The 7500-nt window shown below is 43.2% G+C and overlaps 1 protein-coding gene across 2 annotated transcripts in view; it reads right to left on the reverse strand.

Moving 5' to 3' along the window:
• mldr (mitochondrial ribonuclease P catalytic subunit) overlaps window positions 1-7500 on the reverse strand; it is a 445834-nt gene that overhangs the window by 113127 nt on the left and 325207 nt on the right. The window lies entirely within an intron of this gene.

The following is a 7500-nucleotide window of genomic DNA, read 5'->3' on the forward strand; positions in this document are numbered from 1 at the left end:
AAACCAAATCTGACTGACTTGCTCAGATTTTGGACATGCGTAAACACTGTGATGTAAACGTCTACACGCCACTGGTGATATTGGTCAGATTATGCACCTGTATAGAACATTATATTAATCATCATAATGATTTGCACTAAAAGGTACGAATACCTATTCACCCGATACACTTTTAAGTCCCAAAACAGTCCACTGTTCATCACAGCACTAGACGACGGGTTTTATGACACTACCCGCCGCCACCACAAAATGTTTTATTTCATGTACTTGCTTCGCAGAGTGTTTATAGAAGACTCTGGATGATTTCCACCCAGTTCATAAGCGGAGTCTCTCAAAGTCCATGTGTTGAAAGAAATTTAACGAAGAAGCAACTTTTCTTGGATCATGACCTGCGGGTGTGCTATCAGGATCCGTTCTGCGAATAAAGTAGGTGAGGTTCGCACTCAGTTGTCTTAAGGATAGGTTTGATTCCGAGGTTTTGCCTCTGAAGAGCTGTCCTCCCTTGAAGTCTGAAATTCTTCGAAGATAGACCTTTAGACACTCTACTGGGCATAGAGAGACATCTTCCTTCAGTGGGCAGATTCTCCAAGGACCCACCTCTTAGTGGGTAGCTCATTCTTGGCAAGAAAGGCAGGATAAGGAAAAGGGTTCAGTTCTCCTGTGTCTAGGAACTGAATATGGCCTTTGTCTCTGGATAATGCCACTATTTCACTAACTCTACCCCTGAGGCGATTGCAAACAGAAAGATGCTTTCTGTGTTAGATCCTTTAGGGTACAATTATCATTGTTTAGATTCGAAGCATAGTGCAAGATTTTGTCCAAAGACCATGTGATGGGCTTTGGGGGGTTGCCGGCTTGAGTATAGAGCATGCTTTTGGGATCTTATTGAAGATTTCACTAGTGAGGTCCACCTCAAAAGCGTACAGAAGTGGTCTAGTCAGGGCCGATTTACACGCGGTAATCGTGGTGGAAGCCAGGCCTTATTCGTGTAGGTGTATGAAGATAGCGAGACAGAAATCTATCAATATTTCTGTTGGATTCCTTGTTTTCACAAAGGACACCCATTTCTTCCAAGATGACTCATATTGTCTCCTAGTCAAACTTGACTTATACTCTTCAATGAAGTCAACTTCATCCTTCAGGATTCCAAACTTTTTGTTCGCTGCTAGGGCGAGAAAATTATGAGATGTAGGTTGTTGGTTCTCGAGGATGAAGCGTATACAGTCGACTTCTGGACCAGTTGCGATAAAACAGGATTTGGCAGAGAAAATAGCTACAGTTTCAATTCTAAAACTAGAGGGAACCAATTGCTTTTGGGCCATTTGGGGGCCACTACTGCTGCTGTCCCTGTGAAGGATCTTTAGCTTGTCAAGGACTCTTAGCAGGAGATTGGTTGGTGGAAACAGGTAAATGGGATCTCACTTGTTCCAGTTGAGGGACATGGCGTCTATTGCTTCTGGTTGAGGGTCTGTATAAAGGGCTACGTAACGAGGTAGTTTCTTCTTGTCGCTCGTTGCGAAGAGGTCGACCTGTAGTTCCGGGACTTTTCCAAGATGAAGGAGAATGAGCCTGCGTCTAGGGACCATTCTGTCTTCATCGGCTTTTGCCTGGATAGAGCCTCCGCGTCACGTTGCGGAACCCTTGTAGGTGAACTGTTGATAAGTGCCATCCCTTCACTTGGTTGATGTGAGGTGATCTAGAGCCTTGTCGGTTTAGACATTTTACTATCACTTCGTTGTCCAGGATCAATCTGATGTGGATTGCTCTGCGAGTGGATAGTTTCTTCAGCGTCAGGATAACTGCCATAGCTTCCAAGATCTTGATGTTAAAGGTTTTGAACTGGTGCGACCAATTCCCCTGCACTTTTCTCTCCTCATCCTTCTAAGGAAGCGTCCATGTGTATCAAGACTGATGGTTGTGGTGATTGCAGAGGGATTGTCCGTGTTAGGCTCTTGGCTGTTGACCACGGCCTTAATAGCGTGCGCAATCAGGTCGGGGTGAACCTTAGTTGATCTCTTCGAGCGTTTGATGCGTATCTTCTCCACACTCCTGACGCATGCTTTAAACGTGCTTTTAGCACCGGGTCTGTCACTGCTGCAAACTGGAGAGAGCCCAATACTCTTTCCTGTTGGCGTCTTGAAATCCTCTTGTGACGGATTAGTCTCTTGACAGCTCCCGCTATCTCTCCCCTCTTCTTCGATGGAATGGAGAGGTGGTGTGACTTTAAGTTCCACTGGATTCCTAACCATTGAAACTTTTAAGCTGGAGAAAGGCGAGACCTCTTGAGAATGATCTGGAAGCCCAGGTGTTCCAGGAACTGGATCACCTTTTTGGCTGCTTGCAGACAAGTAGTCTTGGATGCTGCCCACACCAGCCAATCGTCTAGATATGCTACCACTTGAACTCCTTGGGAGCGTAGCTGTTGGACGATTGTGTCTGCTAGTTTTGTGAATATCCTCGGGGCTGTGTTCAGTCCGAAGGGCATTGCTCAGAGGACGAATTTCTTCTTCTGTAGCTTAAATCCTAGGTAGGAGAAGGGGCTGCTGACTGGCAGATGCCAGTAGGCGTCTGCCAGGTCTATTGAGACTGTTTACGCCCCTTTTGGTAGAAGGGTCCTTATGTATTACAAAGTAAGCCTTCTGAACTTCGAGTTGTTCTCGGTGAACTTGTTGAGTGGAGACAAGTCTAGAATGACTCTGAGTCTGTTTGAGTCTTTCTTGGGAGCACATAACAGCCTTCCCTGGAACTTGATGGACTTCGCTTTCCTTATTACCTTTTTGGTCAAGAGTTCTGAGGTATATTCTTCTAAGAAGGGGGTGGAGTGTTGGAAGAATTCTGGAAAACGGCAAGGAGTTCTGTTCCATCTCCACCCGAGTCCATTCGTGATTAGGCTGTGGGCCCAGGGATTGAAGGTCCAGCGATCCCGAAAGTGGTATAATCTGCCTCCTACCTGGAACCCCTCAGTGCTTGGGGAGTCCTGAGGACTTGAGTCCGTGACCGCGTCCTCCTCTGCCCCGTGAGGGGTTTCAGGAGGGACCTCTTCTTTGGCGTTTTCCTTTATAGGGATGAAAGGTGGTCGACTGCCTCTCAAAGCCAGGATTAAATGCTGGCAACTGGGCTACCAGCTCTTGAGGGACCATCTGGAAGGTGGTTTGGGGCTGTGCTACTAGTTGAGGCACCGTGGCCATGGTCACGGCCGGAAGTTGCCTTTTTGTTCTTAGGTTGGGGACCTCTGTCTGAGAAAGATTTCCTCTTTGATGTCAAGCCCCACTTTTGGAGAAGGATCCTATTCTTCGTAGCTGCTTTGGCTATGACTTCTCGGACCGCTTCCTATGGGAAAAGGTCCTTGCCCCAGATACACAATGAAATCAGTTTTTTGGGTTCATGTTTCACTGTTGCCAAGGCAAACACGTGCTCTCTACAGGTCCTTCTTGACTTGATGAAAGCATATAAGTCCTTCACAAGGGTACCCATGTGAGACTTAGCCAGGAAAACAAACATTTCTGGGGCATTATGTAGGCCTGCGCACATTTCCAGGCAGTTCTGATGAGAAAGGGAGGCCGCTAGTCTCTCTTTCGTCTCCTGTTCTCTCTTCAGAAGATGGTCTGGCAACTTCGGGAGGTTCTCATTGAACTGCTAGCCTGCTATCGCTGGATCCAATTTCGAGAAGGAGAAGGTTAGATGGTCGTCTTTCCACTTCTCCTCGCAGGTAGGCACTGCTAGAGAGAATGGTTTACATTCCTCTAGAGATGGGCAGGGTTTGCCCTCTTCGGTTGCCTTAGTGACAAATTCTAGAGCCTTCTCCAAAAAGGGGAAAGAGATGGAGGAAGGAACAACAAAGGTGGGATGCCTCTTGCTCAGTGCTGAGACTTTGGAGTTGGTGTATCCGGCTTCTTTCAAGGACTTTACAAGGATGGCTAGTGCCTTGTCATGTTTCCTGACGGGACGCAAGTTCAAATAGCTTCCCATTCATCATGAGCATGTGCTCCGCGTACCTCCAGGGGTTGGTTTCGGAGCAGTGAGGGAGTTCTGATACTCTTAAGGAGTTTAATAGAGCCCCTGGAAGTTCCAGGGTGATCCTTTTCCTGTATCTGTCTCTTGTTCTGTTGGATGGATTGTTTCATCTCTGGATCGACGTGAAGAGTGCTTCGCTCTTGTCGACCTGTGTAGTTGGTTAAGGAGTTGGGGTTGAAGAGGTTGACGGCATAGGTTGAAATACCGTCAGGGCAAACTGAAGGTCCTCAGTTACCGTCGAAACGGATCTTTCTTCCTCCGTGCGTGGTCGATCCACGTCTTCTTCAGGGCCTTCTTGCAGTAGGTCCTGTTCTGTGTCGGTGGACACTTCTGACATCCGTTCTTGGTGGATGTCCATGCCCTCTAGTGCCTTATGGATGTCCGCGTCGATCTTCAGCTGTATGAAAGGAGGCTGGACCTGTTCCTGGGGCACTACTGTGTCTGCTAGCACCCAAGAGAACAGAAGGCACCTTAAAGATTCATTAGGTAGGTACGGTCCCGGAGAGTTCTTTTGGAACCCTCCTACCCACTTATGAAGTGTTTCCCTTGCTGTGTCCCTAGTCTCCACAGTGACTGGGATGGCTTCTCCGAAGCCGTTAGTAAGCAGGGTTGAATAGGTAGAGCAACCCTTCGGGTCCCAATACCTCAGGGATCCGGACACGATACAGCAGGGGGCTTGAGACCTGCACATCGTATGCCCACAAAAGTTCCTACTTTTGTGGTTGCAGAATAGAGCTGCAAACTTCACCATTGGCTCCTCCTGTAAAGCAAATGGTTTCAATGAGAATGTGGATTTTATATCATTGATATAAATGCATACAATTTATTAGCAATACTAATCACTATTGTAAATGGTAGCTTAGGATAGTAGCTGGAAATTAAATAGGAATGACCCATATCTGTGTTTCCTCTCCCAGGCAATTGCTGAGACCTCCGTCAGTAATATTTTAGATTCCCTGTTGGGGAGAATACATGGTGGAAGAAACTCTAGTACATAGAGTTAGGGTTAGTAAGAGTTTATACTAACTCATCCACCTGTAGTATATTAATACTGATCGGTGATTTATTAGGGTCCCGATGATCAAAGGATTCATCTAGGTGTTGAGGGATTACTCAACCTCAACATTATATTGTGGTCCCAACAATAGACTGTGAAAGGAAGCACAGAGTATGTTAGAAAATAATTGTACTATTGTATTTTTTGTATACTGTAGTTCAGCCAGTGTACTACCGGGATTAGTTTAGTACCTGGCAGCACTAACTGATAGAGAGAGATAAAGCATTAGGGAAGGAGAGTTTCCTATTATTATGGTTTAGCACAACAATTGGAAGTGTAGGAGGACTATCAGGCTGCCTACGATCTCCTTGCCAGAATGAGAGTTCTAATGGAAGGGTAAGAATCTTTCTGATTCTAGCTTCCATCCATCCACAAGAGGCCTGCTGCCAGCTGTACTGCCGACGGCAATAATTGTGGATGGTAGACCAAGAGAGGGCTTAAGACTTCTCAAAAGTATGTTGGGTTTCAAACCGGCAGCCGTCAGGGCCGGCTTAATCTTCCCCCTGTGACATTCACTTCCGGTGAAGGAAGGACATATGGAGAAATGAGGCTGGGCTAACTGCCGCCAGTAGGGTCCCGGCTGGCAACGCAGACAACCTGGCAAGCCAGGATGACTGTCAGAATACCAGCGAAAGAATGTTGTCTAAAGGACAGAAGGGGGGAAGGAAAAGAGTCTTATAGTTCACTGGAGGAGAGGTGACTGCAGGCATGTCGCCCAGCTCCGACAGTGGACTGGGGAAGCGCGGCTTCCTGTGCCGACGATGTCGTCGGCGGCAGAGGAAACATGATTCCTTTGCTGTCAACATCATCGGCAGCAAGACAAGGGCACCTGAGTTAATTACCATCTATCCCAAAGCCGGAGTTCTACTTGACGGCAATGAAGAAGACGGTGTTTAGTTACTACCTAACACAAAGCCGGAGTTCTACTCGACGGCAATGAGGAAAGAGAGTGGTTGCCGCCTGTAATGACGACGGTAATCTGGGAGGGAGGAAGGGTTTAGCCTCTTTTCTCTAAAAGAGAATATATATTGAACATTACTCGTAATTCCAGAGGATATAAACCCTCACCTGAATTAATATTGAACGATAGGGTGAGGCTAAACGTGGGGAATTACTTTACTAACGTATATATGAGCGAGGCTAGCCTAGCTCTGGAAGGAACCACAGCCATGTTGGTACGGCCGTGGCTCCCGCAGAATACGAAAAGTAAAGTTATATAATCGGAAGAGCAATAATAATTTTTCTGTATGCACAATCTTTACTTGTAAAATTTGCCTAACTAGCTAATATTATAGCTAAATACCAGGAATTGTCGCCTTACTAAATAAATAAATTGTAACGATAATCAGTGACAGAGGTCGGAAAATGGCCACCTCAGGTCATGGCAACGCTCAACCAAACACACTTAAATTATTCGCATTTAACTGTGAGAAGGGAGACTAAAATTATACAGAGGAAAGTATTAATACTCAACTTTCCAGAGGATGAAGATGCTGGAGTTTGTATGATTATTCGGAAAACTTGTAACAAAACATCGGAAACACTTTGGGAGAACACCTAGCTTATACGCTACAAGTAAAAGGAATGGGGGCCGGTAGAAGTACGGATAGGAGGTCCACAGGGTACTTAGAACTGCACACTCTTTCTTTCGCCACTCTTCCAGCTTACATCAAGGAGTTAAATCTATTCGGGGTGAAGATTGCTATATGTCGTTTCTAAAAAAATACATCTCTGATCACTAGCGATATCATTAAATGGATAATCACGCCAGGAGTTAGAATCCTGGAGACCTTCGGTTTATTTCTCTGGGAGTATCATTGTAGCAAATATCCCTTAGAAAGGCTACCTAAAGGAACCTTCCATCAGGACGACATGGGCGAGACCAAAAATATAAATATACAAATAAATATATATATATATATATATATATATATATATATATATATATGTAATATGTATATGTATATATATATATATATATATATATATATATGTATATTTATACAGTATATATATGTATTTATATATAATATATATATATATATATATATATATATATATATATATATATATATATGTATATATTTATATATGTATAAATATATATATATACATATATATATATATATATGTATATATATCTATATGTATATATCTATTTATATATATATAGGTATATATATATATATGTGTATATAAATATATATATATATATATATATATATATATATATATATGTGTATCTATCTATCTATCTATATATATGAATATATATATATATATATATATATATATATATATATATATATATATATATATATATATATATATATATATATATCTATATATATATATAAATATATATATATATATATATATATATATAATGTATATATATATGTATAGATATATATATATACTGTATATAT

The sequence above is a fragment of the Palaemon carinicauda genome, chromosome 20 (assembly GCF_036898095.1).
Source record: "Palaemon carinicauda isolate YSFRI2023 chromosome 20, ASM3689809v2, whole genome shotgun sequence".
NCBI lineage: Eukaryota > Metazoa > Arthropoda > Malacostraca > Decapoda > Palaemonidae > Palaemon > Palaemon carinicauda.